This window comes from Medicago truncatula, chromosome 1 (assembly GCF_003473485.1).
Source record: "Medicago truncatula cultivar Jemalong A17 chromosome 1, MtrunA17r5.0-ANR, whole genome shotgun sequence".
In the NCBI taxonomy this organism is placed as follows: Eukaryota; Viridiplantae; Streptophyta; class Magnoliopsida; order Fabales; family Fabaceae; genus Medicago; species Medicago truncatula.
In genome coordinates, this window is record NC_053042.1 from 17217548 (window position 1) to 17240056 (window position 22509).

Below are 22509 nucleotides of genomic sequence, written 5' to 3' on the forward strand. Positions count from 1 at the left end.
GGATTTTTTTTTAAAATTTTTCGAAAGTTTCAAAATATAGTAAGTGTATGAATTTTTTTTTATATAATATTTTTGGAAATATATATAAAGAAAACAACCCGTTTTAGCTTTTGGGTTGGCTGTTTCTTTTCAAAAATGCCCACAATTTTCAATACAAATAACACATGTAACAAATAGATAAGAATAAATTTAAATATTAAAAAAATTTCCAGATTTTTTTTATCCTCAATTTTTAAATATTAAAAAATATTCTCAAATCTGTAACACATCGTAATAAAAATCTAAATTTTCCTAAATTTTTAAATAAATTTGTATCCAGATTTGTTTTTTTGTTGAGAAAATTTAAAAAACTTATTTTTCGAAAAAAAATCTGTTTTAAACTTCAAAAAATTTATATTCCAAATTTTCAAAAATAATTTTGAATTTTTTTTTTTGAAATATATATTTCAACATTTTCGAAAATAATTTTAAAAAATTTTGAAATATATATTTTTCGTAAATTATAAATTTTGGAATTTTCGAAAAATATATATTTCAGAAAATATTTTTCGTAATAAAAAAAAATCCTGATTTTTTTTAATTTTTATATATTTTTTTAAATAAATAAAAAAATTAATTATACAGTCAGCACGCCACATAATCAGATATGCATAGTCAGCATGCCACTCAGCTCGCCACGTCAGCAATTATGCACAGTCACATGGGTCAGGGGCTAAAATCAAAGAATCTTATTTTACAGGGTTGGAATCTAAACTTTTTTTTTTACAGGGGGGAAAACCGGAACTCGCCCAAATTACAAGGGGGTAAAGACATATTAACCCTAATTTTATCTATGATTAAGACTATTTTACTTATGCACATTAGACAAAATTAATTTATAAAGTTATATGTGAAAATTGGCATATCAAAGTTTGATTGAGCATATGTTTCAATTATCTAGTGTCATGTCATTTTTTTTATATTTAATTATTAAAATTCATTATAAATATTTTGAATTAGCTTTTTCTACAAGATATGGGTGTTCAAACTAAACTCCATAGTACACAAAAACAAAATAAACTCCATATTATGAAAGAACTCTCCAAAACTATATCATATGTGTGATCTTTTGGTAAGCTCCATTTGAGGTTTATATATCATGTCTATTGTTAACAAATAGTGTTTTTGGTTGAGGTTTTTTATAAGCATGTGGGTTTAATTTAGAGGGAGCGTCCAATTAGGATTTGAAAAGAATCTTTTAATAATGAAAAAAGTCTAATGGTTTTTGTTTCAAGTGTCGAGACCCATTCCTCTTATTCAAAGTCTGATTGCCTCCTCAAAATATCCTCTGACTCATGTTTTGTGTCGATGAAGCCATTTTTTTTTTCTCTTACAAAAAATGTGAATATGGATGAATCAAGTTGAATTGGTCACACGTGAATCCCCCTTCTTCTTCTTCTTCTTCTTCTTCTTCTTCTTCTTCTTCTTCTTCTTCTCCTACCCAAGTTAAATTAATTAATTTCATTTGATCTTATTCCAATTTTACCCAGCATCCATTTGTGCTTGTTTTGTCGTTTTATTTATCATATTGTCATAAAGTTACGTTGCTATAAATTTTCATGGGGGAACACCATTAATTTGACTACAAATAATAATGATAATAATACATAGTCAAATGGACTATAGTTGGTGTTGAATTCTTCTTGGAAATGTCTTTGCTGTTCTTTATGACTTAATTGCATCCTTAATTTGGTTATTGTTGTATTTGGATTTCCAAACCGTTGTATTTGGATTTCCAAATTCTATTATCTACTTAAGTTGTTACTATATTGAGTCACGACCAGGTCGCTCTCTTTAAGACGTTCCGTGACACTGTGATGTAGGTTTTTTACATCTCATAAAACTATTTACACGTGAGTATAATAGGATCGTTTCCGCAGGGAGTTGCGTATTTCATAAGCATTTTCACAATATTTGTCATATTAAGTGTTTGGGTATAAATTGTTTGTTTGTGTAAAACTATTTTCCTATTCGACATAAAAGTAAAACGAGAAGAGATAGGGCTATTTCGCTTGCGGTCGGAGACATCAACCAAGCGTAACAGCTGCAATCTCTCGATCGATTAACGGATTCTAGCTTTTTAAGCGATATTATCACAATCACTCGACAATATCATTCGTGTCCAAATGATATCGTTATTTCTAAGGGATCGTTTAAACATCGATTTCCCAAACATTTAAACGATCACAAAGTCGATTGGATAATTTAATCGACGATTTCCTAACCGATTAAATTACCCAAAAGCATTAAGTCCTAGATTAAAAGTGATTATCAAATATTAACATTCATGTCTAGAGTGATAACTTAAGATAGATTGTTATTCTATTTCTAGATTCAAAAATATGTGTCCATATCATTTTGAATCTAAATAACATATTAAATGCAAGAATAGCAACAATATTGAATAAATAGCTAGAACCATATATTAAATGATCAAAAGATTACATAATAGCTTGTTTGAATACCTCAAAACCACAAGAGTAGATATAGCTACATATATCTATGATAGCTTTGCAAAGGATGAAGAAAAGATGAAGATTTCATGATAAGATCCATGATGTCTCAACAAATCTTGGCTTGAATCTACTCCTAACTACCTTACTTTGTGTTTCTCTCTCTAGAAAAGCCCTAGGCTCTCTCTAAAATCCAGAAAAATGTAAAAGACAATGTAAAAGAATTTGGAAAGAGAAGAGAAAACTATTTATATGGGCTGAAAATGTGCTTGTTCGCTTAAGCGAACCTCCAGGTAATCTTCTGTTGACCATTGAGGGGCTGCCACGTGGTCCTTATCTTCTGAAGTTGGATGAACTTCGCTTAAGCGAACATGTGAGCGAAATTTCCTGGAGCTCTCTGGAACTTGTTCGCTTAAGCGAACCATAGGTCGCTTAAGCGAACTGAATTTTTCTCATGAGCGAACCGAAGGCGTGCTTGTAAGAGAACATGATGGTTGCTCTCTGGAACTGGTTCGCTTAAGCGAACAGGGGTTTGCTTAAGCGAGCTGACCTTGGTTCAGGAGCCTCCTTCTTTTGGTCCTTGCTTGTCATTTCCTGCATAAATTGGATAGAATCAGGCATGTAAAGCATAAATGGTAAAAATACAATCAAATGGTAGCTTTTCCTTAGATAACTTGCAAAACAAGTCACTAATTTGCCTAAGTTAACACATGAAATATGTTACTTTTGAGCACTTATCACACTGCCCAAAATTATGCAAGACAAACTATCAACCTCGCCACATCCAGGATAAAACAGCCTCAGCTACAACTGTTCGATTAACTACTGCATTGTAGAAAACCGTTCGAAAATTACACCTCCAATATGGTACCAAGACCATTCTTTTAATACTGAAACCACTTTAATATGGTATTGTTACCATTCTATTTTGGTGTTGAAACCACTCAAATATGGTGTTACCACCATTCTAATTATTAACTTCTCCAACTATGATACTATGATCACTCAAATATGGTTTTACACCATTCTAACGTCTAACTTCATCAAGAATCGAAGAAGAATATATTTCAAGATCATTCATAATTTTGAAGGGACATTATACCGAAAAAGGAACTATGATCTTAAATTATTATTTATTCCAAAGGACATAAAAATATCGAAGGGACTATGAACTTAAGACCATTCTTAATTCCGAAGGGACATTAAATCGGAAAGGGACTATGGTCTTAAGAACACTCTTAATTCCGAAGGGACAGAAAAAAGGAGATGAAGAGAAGAAAGACTCATCAACACAAGTCAAGAAAGGGAGAAGAGAGAAAGAGTTCCCGACAACTCAATGAAACTCTTTGGTGTATTGTTTGAACTAAGTGGAGTCCTCTATTTATATAGAGATTTTGTAACTGTTTTAGCAAAAATTGCGATAACAATTACTCTAATGGATAAGATTAAAATGAAGTTTATGCATTAATCAGTTCAACAACATTTGTGGATAGGATCAAAGGAAACAAATCCACAAAAGTAGAGGAAACAAACTATTGGATTTAAATAAAGGAAATATAAGAAATTCAATTAAATTCTTATTGAGTAAATAGTCAATTACCCCCCTGAAATTGTAAGTTTCGTCAATTACCCCCTGAAATTAACAAAACTTCAATTACCCCATGAAATTGCACAACGTTAATCAATTTACCCCATACCTCAAATATTTCTGTTAGTCAACATAACGTTTTGCAATTACCCCCCTTAAGTTTTGCACTTATGTGCAAAATGCCCCCTAAACTTGAAAATTTATATTATGTTCTTATCCTTAAAAGTGATTGCATTATCACTGAATTGTGGAGCATATTAACTAAGTTTTGACGATATACAACCATATATTGACAGTATTGTTGAACAAATAGGCACTATTTGGTAAACCCTACAATAATGTTCAAAACTCAAAAATATTTACAAAACAAACATAAAAGTATTTCTTTGTTCCAACATCAGATGTTGTTTTTTCTTTTTCAAGTTGTCCTTAACCCCATTAGAGATCAAAAGGATGGTGGCTATAATGTTTTTTTATTCTCTTAAAAAAACATAATGAAATATACATAATATAATATTATTACCATTCCTTTGAATCCTAACGGGGGAAGAAAACCATGATTCCTTCAAGATCCTTTATAAAGTGAGAGAAGTGACAAGTTTATATATTTTTTCTTGAAAGTGAGAGAAGTGTGTTGATGGTGTGCACCGCTCACAATATAAAGGAAGTAGAAATTTTTGGTGTGGTTAAAATTAGCAATAGCAAAGCCATATACTTTGACATCTTGGTAATTCTTGGGTATGTCAATCATGTATTATTTATGTGCTTCATTATGTAAGACATGTATTAGTTTTCCATCTGACAAATGTGGTTGTACTTTATTATGCTGACTTTCATATCGTTGAACTCTAATACATGGTTAATGTTTGATCGTTTAAAGGAACATATATGGTTGTATACCGTCAAAACTTAGCTAATATGCTCCACAATTCAGTGATAATGCAGTCACTTTTAAGGATAAGAAAAAAATATATAAATTTTTAAGTTCAAGGGACATTTTGCAAATATCAATCAAAGGAACATATATGAGCCTGACTTTTACAGGTTACTCAATTATAGTAACTAAAACAATAAAAGGTTACTCACTATCAATCAACGGTTAACTAACTTTGAAGCTAAAAAGGTCAGGCTCTCTGGTCAATCGATACCATATGATTCAACAACGTTCCTAATCAACTGAAACACTTTTTTTTTTCTTTTCAATTTGGATAAGAGAAAAAAGACATTATATAGATAAATAGAAATACAGCCCCGCACCATGATGCCATGACTAAAGTTCACATTACAACCTTTGACAGAGATAACACAATTACAAACCAAGAGCAGACTCATTCCAAATATTCTAAAACAAATTAGCCACAAGTATAAATTTTAATTTGTTTTGGAGAGATATAATATTTTAAATATGACTATGAAAAAAATTTAAAATTTTTATTTTGACTTAAAAGTATCGCCCAAAGTGGTGATATAGATCTTTTTTAAGATAAAATTTGAAGTAAAATTTTAGGGAAGCTAAAACGAAAAATTTATATAAAAAAAAACATATTTAACACATAGAAAATTTACATTGTTTTATCAAAATTCTTTTATAAAATGCTTATAAAAAAATACTTGTCTTATAAGATTTTCTTGTGATATTGAAAAAGAGTAGTGATATTTGAACAACTTTTGTGACAACTTCTTTTTTCTTACTTTTCATTGGTCAAAAACAATGGAGAGAAAAAAAGGAAGAGAGAGAATTAAAAACATAATGTGAGTATGAGAGAAAAAGTTGTCACAAAATGATTGTACAAATATCATTTCTCATTGAAAAAAATGCTTAGAAATGAAATGAGGAAGGTTTTAGAGTCACATTATCTTTACGATCAGACAAAAATAGTCTGTATTATGTCGATTGATGCTTGAAATAGTGTATCAAAGCACGTTTTCACTGTTGTCATACTCCAATTTTTGACCTAAGATTATGTAGTGGGGCTACATAATTGTGTGAACGAAATAAGCACTAGAAAAATATTATTTGAAAATGATAAATTAAATATTTAATTTGATCGTTATTAAAAAGTGATTTCTTTGTCCCCAAGTTTTGCTAAAATATTTTAGAACGCAATCTAGAATATTTTAGAACACAATCTTGGTAGGCAATCTAATATATTCTAGTGTTTGATCTGAAATATATTTTGATAACCAATAATATATTTATGTACTGAATAACATATTTATGTACTGAATAATATATTTTTCTACTCAATATAATATATTTTGGTACTCAATTGAGATATTTTTGTATTATATCTAATATGTGAGTTACTTGTTTTCAAAGTTTCTTATTGTGAATTTTCTCTATAAATAGAGAGCTCACACAGTGCATTCTGGACACCGAAATTCACAGTTGATGCTTCATGTGCTTTTCCTCTCTTCTCCCTCCTTCGACTTGTGTTGACAAGTTTTTCTTCTTTTTCTATTATTTTCTATCCCTTCGGTTTTAAGTGGTCTTCGTACCATCTAAAGTAATTTATATATATCAGGTAACAGGAAACCGGTAACGAAACCCTTGTTTGGAGCATCGTGAAAACCCTAGTCTCCCTTCCACAGTTCCTTGGTGATTAATGGGAAACGATAAGAAGAAAACGAATAGTCAAAGTCTGGCACAGTGGATGAAGGTGGCCGTAGTAGGAAGTTTTCAAGAAGCATTGAAGAAACTTGGCACCCTGATGACACTGATAGGTGGGCTAATTCTTTCATTCTTTTATTTTCGTCCTTTTGGAAAGAATCAGGAGATTAGCTTTCAGGAGTTTAAGATTAAGGTTTTGGAACCTGGCTTAGTAGACCATATTGTTGTCTCTAACAAAGAACTTGCCAAAATATATGTCAAGAATAATGAAAGTGAAGTAGCAAAATATAAATATTATTTTAAGATTGGAAGTGTGGATTCTTTTGAGAGGAAGCTCAAGAAGGACTAGGCATTGATCATCATGATTTTGTACGTGTTACTTATTCTTCTGAAACCGACTGGGTTTCGGTGTTTCTCATATTATCTACACTCCTGTTGGCTTTCGGAGTTCTCTTTCATAATAAGGAACGTATTGATGGAATGTTAAACTTTGGAAAAGCACATGTTACTATAGTAGACAAATATGCCCAAAACAAGGTTCGTTAATTAGTACCTTATATATTCTTTTGTAAATATTTGTTTTCTAACTTAATTTAAGAGAATATTTTTCTTATATGAATTCATTTTGTTCAGGTCTATTTTAAAGATGTTGCTGGCTGTGCTCAGGCAAAGCAAGAATTTATGGAGTTTGTGCGTTTCCTCAAGAATCCCAAGAAATTCCAAGAGCTTGGCGCCAAACTTCCAAAAGGTGCTCTTCTGGTGTGCCGTTTCTTTCTATATCCGGTTCTGATTTCTTGCAAGTGTTTGTCGGTATTGGAGCGGCTAGGGTGAGAAACTTGTTTAAGGAAGCAAGGAAGTGTGCTCCTAGTATAGTATTTATTGATGAAATTGATGCCATTGGTCGAGCAAGAAGTAGTGAAGGTTACTCTGGTTCAAATGATGAGCGTGAACGTACTTTAAATCAATTGTTGGTGGAGATGGATGGTTTTGGAACCACTGCTGGAGTTGTTGTGCTTGCAGGTACGAATAGACCTGATATATTAGATAAAGCTCTGCTCAGGCATGGGCGTTTCGATCGCCAAATAACAGCTGATAAACCCGACATCAAAGGTCGTGACCAGATATTTCAGATTTACTTGAACAAGATCAAACTTTCCCACGAACCTTTGTATTTTTCAAAAAGGCTTGCATCCCTTACTCAAGGATTTACTGGAGCAGAGATTGCTAATGTTTGTAATGAAGCTGCTCTAATTGCTGCGAGGACTGAAGAAGCACAAGTCACAATGGATCATTTCGAGGCAGCTATTGATAGAATCATTGGCGGTTTAGAGAAGAAGAACCGTGTAATAAGTAAGCAGGAAAGGCGTACCGTTGCTTACCACGAAGCAGGCCATGCTGTTGTTGGTTGGTTCTTGGAACATACCGAGCCATTATTGAAAGTAACTATTGTTCCTCGCGGAACAGCAGCTCTTGGGTTTGCCCAGTATGTTTCAAATGAGAACCTTCTCATGACAAAAGAGCAACTTTTTGATAGGACTTGTATGACCCTTGGTGGTCGGGCTGCCGAGCAGGTTCTCATTGGGACAGTCTCTACCGGAGCACAAAATGACTTGGAGAAAGTCACCAAAATGACATATGCTCAAGTATCCATCTATGGTTTCAGCGAAAAAGTTGGCCTCCTCTCTTTCCCTCAAAGAGAGGACTCTTCTGAGACGTCTGATAAATAATTGGCAAGTGTACCAATAACTATCGAAGTAGTAATAAATATCGTTCCACAAGGACTGTATTAATTCCAATTATAGCAAGTACGTTATTAATTTAGGATATGTAAAAGTCATATTGATTGCCCTAGGCAGATGATTTTTCGTATACAAAAAGCAAATAAAGATTGTTTGCAAGGATGATTGAGAAGAATGATTAAGCCGATGAATCCCCTACTGTTCTATATGAGTAATTACCTCCCTTATTTACTTATTACTATTCATTCTTTACGACGAATTAACAAATTGGTTTTGATCAATCTCTTGAATCAAAACCCTTTCCTAAGTTATAACCTTTTAATCTCTTAAACCGATTGAATAACTGCGGAAGCAATAAATAACGTTAATTCATATGTCATGATTCTCAATTTCCTATCTCTAGGTTCCTATGTTGAATCAAACAGAATTACTAATTCAGGATTAAAAGCTAGGGTTAAGAGTCATTCAATTCCTAATATCAATTCATATAATTCAAGAAGCTAGGGTTAATAGTCATCCGAGCAATTATATGAAAAGCAATGAACACAAATAATTCTGAATAAAGACTGAATAATATTATTAAATAAGAGAGTATCAACTACTAATTCATATATTACAACGGTTCATCATGGCTCAATCATACCGAGAGTTTAGCTACTCATGGTTTTACGATTAATAACATAATTGACAGTGAACATACATAATCATGACCAACTATGAGTTGGTATGAGATTCAGGGCTTGTCCTTCGGTCTTCTGATGTCCTCTATGCTCAAAATCGTACTTCCCCAGCGAACCCTAATCCGTGGCCGCATCTAGCCTTATATAGAAAGATTTTACGAGTTCCAGAAAGCCCATCATCGTGCCACGATACGATCCAATCGTGGCACGATAGCATCATTAATCCTACGTGGCCGCAGACAAAACCTAGCATCGTGGCACGTTGCGATTTGCTTCGTGCCACGAAATTTCCAGTGCTGAACCTTTGTCCCACGTTCACTTATTGTGCCACGAACCAGCTTCATCGTGGCACGATTCTATATTCTTAGGAATTTTCCATCTTTTTCTCAGTTCCGTCTTTTGAGCTCCTGTTCCTGTTTTGATCTGATTTCACCATGATTTACAAATAGTTGACTCTCTTAATGTCCTAAAAATGACAAAACATAACTAAAAGCTAGTGTTGATGCAACATCATCACAACCCCAAACTTAAACTATTCTTTGGCCTCAAGGAATCAAATTGCAAATGGAAAAATTGCAGTAATATAACAGATTACCAACCAATGACATGTTCAAAAGTTCACGCCTTTCCGGTGTAATGATATACCGGATGCCTAGCTCATACCACAATTTCCACAACTCCACGCAAATGTTTGAATAGGTACTCTCAATCATCATGCAGGTCCGCTGTATTACCATAAGCTTGAAACATTTCTAAACTGTCAATCAAAGTCAAAATTAAGTACACACTTTAAAGGTCTTTTCGGGGTTATAACGGGGCTTAGGTGGAAGGTGGATTTATTTTGGAAAGTAGTTTGACAACAATGAAGTTAAGCTCATCCTACTTGGATCACTGAGAACACACCACACTAATCTCCTTTACAACTTTAAAACAAGAGAATACTAGAGAACTTTTCTATTTTTTCGAGACATATAGATCTTTTTGGTCTCTGAACAATTTCCTTTTTTTTTTTTTTCTGCACATGTAACAAGTGCCTTGCTATTTTCTCTCTTTTTTTTTTTTTTTTTTTAAATATGGTTTTATCTTTGTTCTCTAGTATCCCCTACCCCAAACTTAATAAGTTGCTAATACCAGAAGCAACCCCAAACTTGCACATTTCACACAACCTAAAAGCTTAACTTCAAAGAAAATCTTGGGACATTCTTCCTAAGGCTTCTAGGTTTGTAACATGGCTCGTCACCGAAAAGAAAAAAGATCTATACCTAAAGGCTCAAATTGGCTTAACAAAGGGTATTTGAACAATTATATCAAGGTAGGCTCAAAAAGGCTCGAGGTACCAAGCACTTGCCTTAGTGTGTACAAAACAATGACCAATCAACACATAGAGCAATATCGCAAGTTCTAGAAACAGCAGTTGCATGGAACACTCATATATGTAAAATTGAAAAAAATAAAAATGTGGCCATGAACCTTACAAGTTGAGGTATCTGGAAGTTGTGGCTACCTAATTCCTTGTTGTACACTTCCCTTTGACATATTAGGCATCATCCTCCTTTGAACTTTTGAGATATCATTGGTATAACACTGTTATGAGACTGATAAGTTTCCAAAAACAAACAGATTCATTAATAATAAACAAAGAAAAACATACAAAATAGCCCATCACTGCTCATCCTCAGAGTTTCCTTCAATGTCAGCATAGAATTGACTAGCCCTCTGCTCACTTGCTGCCTTCCCTCATGCGTAGTCAGCTCTGACACGCTGCTCCCTAGCTTGAGCTCGTCCTCTTTGATCAACAAAATAGGTCTCCATGGCCTCTTCGGTATTAAATCTCTCAAAGGCATTTCCTTGGAGAGGCATCTGACGGTGCTGATCAGCAGCAAGAGAAAGTTCCGCTCCAAAATAAGGCCCGTTCACATAAAGCTCGGATGAAGTGTCTTGTGCCCAGTTAGCCATACCACATATGTAATCGTGCAACATTGGGTGTAGTGGTGGGTGTTGTGGTACATCCTCTTGCATAGGCTGAACCTGCTGAGGTTCACGACGACCTTGCCTAGCTAACTCCCTCTCAAACTTTGTCATAGCTGTATCATCAATGTCTCCTTTAGAATTAAACATTATGTCCCCTCGTTCCACCGGAACCTCCTTAGCTTGACACAATGCATTAATTAGGCAGCAATGACCCAAAGTCACAGAAGAGCCACAGTTAGCCATTTGTTGAATACTCATGTTAAGCAGACGCCCCACATTGATTCCATGGCCAAAAATGATAGCTTCCAAGATATACAATCTCTCCATGGGTAACTCAGATGTAGCAGATACACTTTCTAAGGTAGAATGAATGAAAGAAGCCCATGCCTTGTACTCCGGTTTCAGATCCACCACATTCATCCTAGTTGGAAAACCTGTTGCTCGTGAACGCACATAATCAACCCCTTGTTTCCCAATTTCAGCCAAAATTTGAGCCAACTCGTCATCAGTAGGAAAATTCCTACTGCTTCTGGATCTCCTCCATTCGACATGACACTCTGCTGGCTCCCTTAAACCCAACAATTCATTGATTACTTCAGGACTGTAATCAACCCTTTTACCTCTAACAACAGCCTTATCATCTTCCTTACCGTAAGCATTAGCAAAGAATTCAAGTGCTATTGTACGGTTGCTTTCTTTGACCACCATCCTGTTGAACCCTTTCCACCCTAAAGCAGTAAACTTCGTTTCAAACTGAGGATACCTTTGCAAATTGATAAAATCAAACTTCCTTTCGCCTGCAAACTTGTACCCCTTAATTTTTTCAAACCGTTCTTCGCATTGTGGATCAGAAAATTTCTCATAGCCGGGTTGCTGTGTTGGTTGGGTTGATTGGGTGTTGCGGGATCCTCTGGTGCGTTTGTTGGAAGCCATTTGTGGGGTTTGGGTAGGTTTGAGGAAAATTGGTGGATGAATTTATGGATTTGTGGAGTTAGGGTTTGGCTTGATTTATGGTGAAAGATGAATTGTTTGTGAAATTGATAGGTTATATAAGGTTGGTAATGAAGTTAAGGTGAGGAATTGGTGATGGGGCGAAATTTGTGAGGAAAATTGAAAATTTTGGCAGAGTTTTGGTAGGGGAGATTGGTTTGAATGAGAAATTTCGTGGAATGAATTTATAGAGGCCAGCAATCGTGCCACGATACGGATATGTCGTGCCACGATACCTTCTGTAACGGTCAAAAATGTTTGAAATTCCCAGTTCCGTGCCACGATCATATACCCTTCGTACCACGATCTTAGTTCTTCCAGCAAACGTGCCACGATTTGAGAAATTTCGTGCCACGATATTTCCAGTGGCTCTCCTCTTTTGGGAAGTTCTCAAATCGTGCCACGATGAAGACTATCGTGCCACGATGGGCTTGACTTAGAGAAAAAAAAAAATCTTTTCAACTTCTAAAAAAAAATAAATTTTTTTTTTTTTTTATAAAAGAAATTGCCGTAATTAAATACAAAAGTAAATAGAAAGAACTACCTGCGCGAATCTAAGTCCGATGGGTTGCCTCCCATAAAGCGCTTCTTTATCGTCACTAGCTTGACTTATGACGACCCTAAGGATCATTCAGCACCACTCCCCCTTTGTTTGTAGGGAGTTCACCTCCGAGGTATGGTTTTATCCTCTGAGCATTAACCTTAAATGTCCCTGGTTCTCCAGGTTTACTCAGCTCCACAGCTCCATAAGGAGATATACTCTCGATCATAAATGGTCCAGACCACTTGGATTTTAATTTCCCGGGAAATAGCTTCAACCTGGAATTAAACAGCAAAACAAGTTGTCCAACATAAAACTCTCTCCTCACCAGACCCTTGTCATGATACCTCTTAGTTCTCTCTTTGTAAATGACGGCGTTCTCATACGCACCAAGTCTCATTTCTTCTAACTCATTGAGTTTCAAGAGTCTTTTCTTACCAGCTAGAGTTTGATCGAAATTAAGGGCTTTGATGGCCCAATAAGCTTTGTGCTCTAACTCTACTGGCAGATGACACGCCTTGCCAAAGACCAATTGATAAGGTGACAACCCAAGATGCGTTTTAAACGCAATCCTATAAGCCCAAAGAGCGTCGTCTAACTTCCTAGACCAATCTTTCCTAGAAGACGCTACAGTTTTCTCCAAAATTTGTTTCAATTGACGGTTGGACACCTCTACTTGACCACTAGTTTGAGGGTGGTAGGGAGTTGCAACTTTATGTTTAATGTTGTACTTTTTAAGCACCGTTTCAAGAAAGTTGTTACAAAAGTGCTTCCCCCCATCACTGATCAAGACTCTAGGTGTTCCAAACCTAGTGAAAATATTTTTCCTTAAAAAATTGACAACTGTCTTGGAATCATTAGCAACACATGGTATTGCTTCAACCCATTTGGTGACGTAGTCAACACACACAAGTATATGGAGATAAGAGGAAGAGGGAGGGAAGGGTCCCATAAAATCAATGCCCCAACAGTCAAATGGTTCAACTTCAATGATTCCCGTTAGGGGCATCTCATTCCTCTTAGAAATACTACCTGTTCTTTGGCAATTGTCACACCGCCTCACAAAATCATGGCAATCCTTGAAAAGAGTAGGCCACCAGAACCCGCTTTGCAAGACTTTCGCAGCGGTTCGTTCGCCGCTATGGTGGCCCCCATAAGCTGAGCTATGGCAATGCCACACAATGTTTTTGATCTCTTCACCTGCAACACAACGTCTAATCAAACCGTCAGTGCTTACCTTGAACAGATAAGGATCATCCCACAAATAGTGGTTTGCATCCTTGAAAAACTTTTTCCTTTGATGCTGCTCCATGTCATCCGGAATTATGTTCCCGGCCTTGAAATTTGCCATGTCGGCAAACCACGGTCTTTCTCTTATTGCAAAAAGCTGCTCATCCGGAAATTCAGCCATGATGGCCCCTTCTTTCTTTGTCACCTCGTTGTTTTCAAGCCTTGAGAGGTGGTCAGCCACCACATTTTCTACTCCCTTCTTGTCACGAATCTCAAGATCAAATTCTTGCAACAAAAGGACCCACCTCAAAAGTCGAGGTTTGGAATCCCCTTTTGTCAGGAGATACTTAAGAGCTGCATGATCTGTAAAAACAATGACTTTGGAGCCTATTAAATAAGAACGAAATTTTTCCAATGCAAATATTACCGCAAGCAACTCTTTTTCAGTTGTTGAATAGTTTACTTGACTTTCATTTAAAACCTTGCTTGCATAGTAAATTGCATGGAAAAATTTGTTCTTGCGTTGGCCTAGGACTGCACCAACAGCATAATCACTTGCATCACACATAAGTTCAAAGTGTAAATCCCAATTTGGTGCAATGATTATTGGTGCAGTCACCAACTTGTTTTTAATCAAAGAAAAAGCATTTAAACATTCAACATCAAAATCAAACTCAGTTTCTTTAACTAAAAGGTTACAGAGGGGCTTGGCTATTTTTGAAAAATCCTTTATAAACCGCCGATAAAACCCGGCATGCCCCAAAAAACTCCTTACCCCCTTAACATTCATAGGTGGAGGAAGTTTTTCTATAACCTCTATCTTAGCTTGATCCACCTCTATGCCTTTAGAACTTATTTTATGACCCAAAACTATACCTTCAGTTACCATAAAATGACATTTTTCCCAATTTAAAATAAGGTTAGTTTCGGTACATCTTTTAAGGACAGCATTGAGATGAAACAAGCATTGATCAAACGACTTACCAAATACAGAGAAATCGTCCATAAATACCTCAATGTTCTTCTCTATCATGTCAGAGAAGATGGAGAGCATGCACCGTTGAAAGGTTGCCGGTGCACCACATAACCCGAAGGGCATTCTCCTATAAGCAAACACACCGAATGGACAAGTAAAGGCAGTCTTCTCTTGATCTTCTGGGGCCACCGCTATCTGATTATACCCCGAATACCCATCCAAGAAACAGTAAAAGGCTTGGCCAGCCAACCTTTCAATCATTTGATCCATGAATGGTAATGGAAAGTGATCTTTTCTTGTTGCGGTGTTCAACCTCCGGTAGTCTATGCACATTCTCCGACCAGTGACAGTACGGGTGGGTATTAACTCATTTTTTTCATTTACCACCACCGTCATTCCACCTTTTTTTGGTACAACATGAACAGGACTCACCCATGAGCTATCAGAGATAGGGTAAATCATACCTGCATCCAGTAATTTTAGCACTTCCTTTTTGACCACTTCTTTCATGGTTGGGTTCAGTCTTCTTTGAGGTTGAACAACTGATTTGTATTCAGCCTCCATGTGAATTCTATGCATACAATAAGCTGGACTAATACCCTTCAAATCAGAAATCTTCCAACCTAAAGCTCCTTCATTTTCTCTTAGCACCCTCATCAATTTTTCTTCCTCCAAAGGTGTCAAGGTGCTGCTGATGATTGCAGGTTTTGAAACATCCTTGCTAAGAAAGACATATTTTAAGTGAGAAGGAAGTTCTTTTAATTCTGGAATTTTTTCTTCCTCATTGCTCAATGATTTCGCCCCCAACTTCCCTTCATTACTCATTTCTTCGAGTTTGGTGGGTTTAAGCAGCTGCTCATTTGCTTCAAGTTGCTTAACACATTCTTGCACCTCAAGATCTTCGACAAGTTCACAATTCTCTATAGAATTAACAATTGTCTCTTCCAAAGGGTGTGTTGGTTTGTGTTCACGAGAATTGTCTTCAACTATTTCATCAATCACATCAATCCTGTAGCACTTAGGATTTTCAGCTCGGTGTTTCATTGCTTCAAAAATGTTAAAAACCACTTGTTCATTATGGAATCTCAACATTAGCTGCCCCATTTCAACATCAATCAAAGCACGGCCTGTTGCAAGGAATGGTCTTCCTAGAATAAGAGGCATATCTTCATCTTCAGCCATATCCAAGATTACAAAGTCAGCAGGAAATATTAGATCGTTCACTTTAACTAGCACGTCTTCAAGCACACCAAACGGATAGGAGATTGACCGATCAGCTAAAGTGAGAGTCATTCTTGTAGGTTTTGGCTCCCCACCTCCAAGCTTCTTCATCATTGAAAGGGGCATCAAATTGATGCTTGCCCCTAAATCACATAAAGCTCTTCCAATGTCTACCGGCCCAATTGAGCAAGGAATAGTGAAAGCACCAGGATCTTTAAGCTTAGGAGGAAGTTTCCTTTGGAGAATGGCACTACAATTCTCGGAAAGAGAGATGTTCTCATCATCTTTTGGTTTTCTTCTCCCCGTTAACATTTCTTTCATGAATTTAGCATACACCGGCATTTGATCAAGAGCGTCACCAAAAGGAATATTCACCTGAAGTTGTGAGAAGAGTTGCATGAATTTCTTGAATTGTCCTTCCTCCTTCTTCTTCTTTTTGGCTAGATGAGGGTAGGGGAGCTTCACATAAGATGGGATAATTTGTGGTTCATCCCCATCCTTCAAAATTTGGCTCTTAGACTTTCTTAAGATCGAGTCTTCATCTATTAACCTCTCACTTTTTTCTCCCTCTGTTTTTTTCTTCTTTTCATTTTCAACTACACCTTGATCACTCTCTTTTTCAACTACTTCCTCATCTTCAATATTTTCATCTACCTCCACAACACTTTCATCAACTTTATTGGGAACCTTTGGAACTAAAGGTGCCAAAACCTTTTTACTCCTCAACTCAATAACATTGCAAGTTTCATTTTTAGGGTTCTCTTGAGTATTTCCCGAGAATCCCCCTTTGTTCTGTTCAGCCAACTGCTTAGCTAATTGCCCAAGTTGTGTTTCAAGCATTTTCCGTGAGGCTTCATTGTTCTTCCTTTCAAGGTCTTGACTCTTCTTCATTTCTTCAAAGTTACTTTGAGTCATTTTCATGAAATTCATCATTGTTTCCTCAATACCTGGAGGCTTCCTTGGTTGTTGTTGTTGTTGTGGATTAGGAAACAAGGGATTTAAGGTGTTGTTGTTGGAGTAACTCAAGTTAGGGTGCTTATTCATGGAGTAAGGGTTTTGCCTTTGATAGTTCACATAGTTGGCTTCTTCACTAGCTCCCTCTGGCACACACTCACCATTAGGATGGCCTTCACCACACAAATCACACCGTATTGCAGCTGCTTGTTGTTTGTTGGACAATTGATAAGCATGTACCTCCTTAGTTAAAATTTCGATTTGCTTATTCATGGCTGCTTGGTTAGCTAGTATGGAAGTAGTGTCACTCACCCCAAAAACACCTCTTTCTTTCTTTTTCGTTTCAGCACGGTACTCATTGCTGGCCATGTTTTCAATCAGAATTTGAACTTCGTGATCAGTTTTTACCCTTAAACTACCTCCAGCCGAGGCATCTAGAAACATTCTGTTGCTATGAGTTAATCCTTCAGTGAAGAATTGGAGGTACTGTTTCTCAGAAAACTCATGTCCTGGACATCTCTTCAGAAGCAAATTGAACCTTTCCCAAGCATCATAAAGTGATTCACCTTCACCTTGCCGGAAGCTTGCTATTTCTTGCTTCTTATCCAAGTACTTGGACATAGGGAAATACTTCTCTAGAAACTTAAGCTCTAATTCCTCCCATGTTTGAATAGTCCCATTAGGCAAAGTCAATAACCAGTCTTTAGCTTTACCAATTAAAGTGAACGGGAAAAGCCTGAGTTTCTTTTGGTCTTCATTAACATTTGCTGGAGGAACACAAAACTCACAAGTTTCAGCAAAGTGGCTTAGATGTTCATGAGGGCTGATGGTCCCAGTACCATCAAACTGTCTTTCCTTCAATCCATTCTGAACGGATGCCTTGATTTCAAAAGCAACAGGATTAGCCGGTCTGAACACGTGAGTTAGGCGACCACGGTGATTTGCTAACCCGTAATCTCCCAACTTAGGCCTTGCTGGTGGTGGGTCTCCCTCTTCCATTGTGATTACTGGAGGAGGGGTGGTTGTTTCAGTTTCAATAAGTGTCGGATCTGGTATAGGTGTGCGTGTACCCGGTGGAACTGACTTTGACACCCGGACAGCTTTCCGGTTAGCTCGTGCAGTCTTTTCAATTTCAGGATCGTACTCGAGGTCTTCGGAATTACGTCTACCTCGCATAAACAGCAAAATACCTCAGTAGTACTGCACAATACAAAATAATTAATGAATACTGAAACAAGAGATAAAAATTTTTAACAGAAAATAAATTGCAGAAATCCTAATGAAAAAAAAACGCAATTGCCTTGTTGAAATAAATCAACAGTCCCCGGCAGCGGCGCCAAAAACTTGATAAATAATTGGCAAGTGTACCAATAACTATCGAAGTAGTAATAAATATCGTTCCACAAGGACTGTATTAATTCCAATTATAGCAGGTACGTTATTAATTTAGGATATGTAAAAGTCATATTGATTGCCCTAGGCAGATGATTTTTCGTATACAAAAAGCAAATAAAGATTGTTTGCAAGGATGATTGAGAAGAATGATTAAGCCGATGAATCCCCTACTGTTCTATATGAGTAATTACCTCCCTTATTTACTTATTACTATTCATTCTTTACGACGAATTAACAAATTGGTTTTGATCAATCTCTTGAATCAAAACCCTTTCCTAAGTTATAACCTTTTAATCTCTTAAACCGATTGAATAACTGCGGAAGCAATAAATAACGTTAATTCATATGTCATGATTCTCAATTTCCTATCTCTAGGTTCCTATGTTGAATCAAACAGAATTACTAATTCAGGATTAAAAGCTAGGGTTAAGAGTCATTCAATTCCTAATATCAATTCATATAATTCAAGAAGCTAGGGTTAATAGTCATCCGAGCAATTATATGAAAAGCAATGAACACAAATAATTCTGAATAAAGACTGAATAATATTATTAAATAAGAGAGTATCAACTACTAATTCATATATTACAACGGTTCATCATGGCTCAATCATACCGAGAGTTTAGCTACTCATGGTTTTACGATTAATAACATAATTGATAGTGAACATACATAATCATGACCAACTATGAGTTGGTATGAGATTCAGGGCTTGTCCTTCGGTCTTCTGATGTCCTCTATGCTCAAAATCGTACTTCCCCAGCGAACCCTAATCCGTGGCCGCATCTAGCCTTATATAGAAAGATTTTACGAGTTCCAGAAAGCCCATCATCGTGCCACGATACGATCCAATCGTGGCACGATAGCATCATTAATCCTACGTGGCCGCAGACAAAACCTAGCATCGTGGCACGTTGCGATTTGCTTCGTGCCACGAAATTTCCAGTGCTGAACCTTTGTCCCACGTTCACTTATCGTGCCACGAACCAGCTTCATCGTGGCACGATTCTATATTCTTAGGAATTTTCCATCTTTTTCTCAGTTCCGTCTTTTGAGCTCCTGTTCCTGTTTTGATCTGATTTCACCATGATTTACAAATAGTTGACTCTCTTAATGTCCTAAAAATGACAAAACATAACTAAAAGCTAGTGTTGATGCAACATCATCAACGTCCAAACCATACAGCAGTAAAACTGGTGCAATCATCGATAATGAAGTACGAGAATGGGTGAACAAAGCATACAAACATACCATTCAACTTATAGAAGAACACAAGGGAAAAGTAGCTGAAATTGCAGAGTTATTGCTCGAAAAAGAAGTACTTCACCAAGATGACTTGCTCCAAGTCTTGGGTCCGCGACCCTCCCCCTTCAAGAATGCTGAACTATGATCAATTTAAGCTAGGGGTTCAAGATGAGTTCAAATGAAAAAGGGATTGAGGGTATGATCTTAGTTGATACATTTTTTTTAGTTTAATTACTGATTCAGTAATAATTCTATCTACAAACATGAATAGTTACTATTTGACTTATTTATATTATATTCCATTTTTATACTGGTCCTGTTAATGTTGGTAACTAAGATTTAACTTTATGGATTTTTTTCTCTTTTAAGATTTAACTATACTATCATGGAAACTCGTGCCAAGCACGGGCTAGAATTCCGTCAATCTTAAAGGAGATAATATTGTGATGTAGCAAAAGTCAGTTAAAGTCCAACATCAGATGAAAGAGAGCAAGTTGAACATCAAAAGAGTGAAGAAACTCATACTTATGTGAATATATGCCTTGACAGGAATACATTAGTTTTGATGATTGACAAAAGAAGTCCTAGAAGAGCAACAATGCAAAAAGCGGAAAAGAAATTCAAGTTATCAAGTCTTGGGTTTTATTTTTATATGTGTTAGGACTTTATTGTAAGTGGTTAAAAAAGCTCTCAAGAAAATAAATCATACACTCCCAGTGATTTTCATTTAAATCTAATTTAGCATGAAAACTATTTTTTACATGAGAAGCCAAAATTTATTTTGAAAATTGCATAATTGGTTTTGACATTAAAAATATTTTGAGCATCATTGTAAATTAATCATAATTTAATTACACCAAAGAAAATGCTCCTGGACGTTTTTCTTTTGGTCCATAATTGATTGAGGAAAATCATATAGTTGATTATGATATGGCTACACATTAAAATGGCTTTATGTATCTTTACCATATCAATGAGATAATCAGCTAGTATGTATTTTGACATAATCCATTATCAGTTATTTAATGCCTCAACGTGTCTTTTTTTCTCAAACCATAATTGACTCTCTTTGGATAATCAATTATGGTGAAACATTTTTTTTGATTTTGTGACCGTTGATCATTAAAGGGAGAATTGCATTCCAACGGCTAGTTGATTTTATCATGCTACGGCTAGTTATATTCTCAAATGAATTTCATTCTCATTTTTGCATATAAATAGATGCTTTGTGTAGCTCATTTAAGAAGAACTAATATTTGCACTAAATATAGTCAAAAATACTTTTACATCACTCTCATTATTTTTACACTTGCTAATTTATTATCTTGAGAGCTATTTTATACTACATAGTTTATCTTGTAGTTCTTGTGCTTCAATTTGTTATATCTACACATTTGGTGTATTACTTTATTATTGTAATTCTTATTTGTATTGGGTGTGATCCCAAGGTTTCAAGAGAGGTGATATCTCTTGGGTTTAGAGGCTCTTCTACAAAGGATTGTTTTGTTTGGAGAGTGCTCGCTATCTTGTAAAGGTTACTAGCTTATCCCGTTTAAAAGCTAGGTTAGTGAAAATCTCAAGGGGCTTTTTCTTGGGGACTAGACGTAGGCCTTGGTGTTTTAGGCCAAACTAGGATAAACTTCTTGTGTCTTTTTCTCTCATCCCTTTATCTCTTTTACTTTATTTGTCATTTATTTTATCTCACCATATCTATTTTCATATTTATTTAAACCTTTTATAAGAACTTTATTTTATTTGGTTAAAATCTTTTTTTAAGTGCTTATCTTAAATCGTTTTCTAAAGAACACAATTCACCCCCCTCTTGTGTGTTTGAAGTCACTTGGTCAACAACTTAGCCTTAAAATTTTGGATGAAAATGTAGTCTCGTTTTCACATGTGGTTGCCCTTTCTCCAATGCGTCGATCCAAATTAGTGTACGCTCCTCCAGAAAGCCCAACGGTGGTATGATATTTTGGTTCAACGTTTTGGGGGAGCGGGAGTGTTTTAGGTGGTGGATCACGAACACGAAGAGTCTGACTTTAATGGAGAGATGTTAATGTGTTCAGTGTAAGTTAAAATTTCACATTGTATGCAAGAGTAGCTGTGAGCGACATATAAATAATATGATCCACGTCGTAATGCCTTGAGACTTTGGATGAAGATGTGATATTAATCTCACTCGTGTGATTACTCTTAGGCTAATGTGATCATACAACTCAATTTAGACTCTCACATAAGTCTCAACATTATGATAATTTGATTTCTATATTTTTTAATGTCGTTTTGTTTAATTTTTTTTATCTTAAATTAATTTTAGTTTTCAAATGTCAAAAAATTATTCAACCATTGTTATATCTGATTCATTCACTTTTGATCTTTGGTGAGATCTTACAATAGAAAAATGTAGATGTGAGATAAAAAAAATACATACATGGCGTCCGGACCCCCGAACTTGAGCCGAGTAAAGAAAAGGTTTAGAGACCTGCTGAAAAAGGTCCACTTTATTTTCAACAAAAACAGACCGGAATCAACGTCAATCAATAGAAATGTCAAAATAAGGAAGAAAAAAAATGTTTGTTAGACATTTTAAATTGTCGTTACATTTTTTTTTTAGGGAAAATTGTCGTTATATTTTTTTAATGAGTATATATTGTAGTAAAATAATTACCCATTAATTCTTAACTCTTTCAATAAATGTATAAAATTATCAGTAACTCGTTGTATACTTTATACTCCCAAATAAAAACAATCACTCCTTATTTGTTTCCCTTATTATTTCTCTCATGTTCAAATTTCTTTTTCGTCTTCTTTATTTTTCTAATATACTTTCTCATTTCTCATGAAAGAAAGAAACAAAAACACTTCTATATAAAATC

The 22509-nt window shown here is 35.6% G+C and overlaps 1 pseudogene; it reads left to right on the top strand.

Annotated features, from left to right (window-relative positions):
• The first annotated feature begins 4717 nt into the window (after positions 1 to 4717).
• LOC11421205 (ATP-dependent zinc metalloprotease FTSH 8, mitochondrial-like) lies at positions 4718 to 19815 on the top strand (annotated as a pseudogene).
• Positions 19816 to 22509: the final 2694 nt, after the last annotated feature.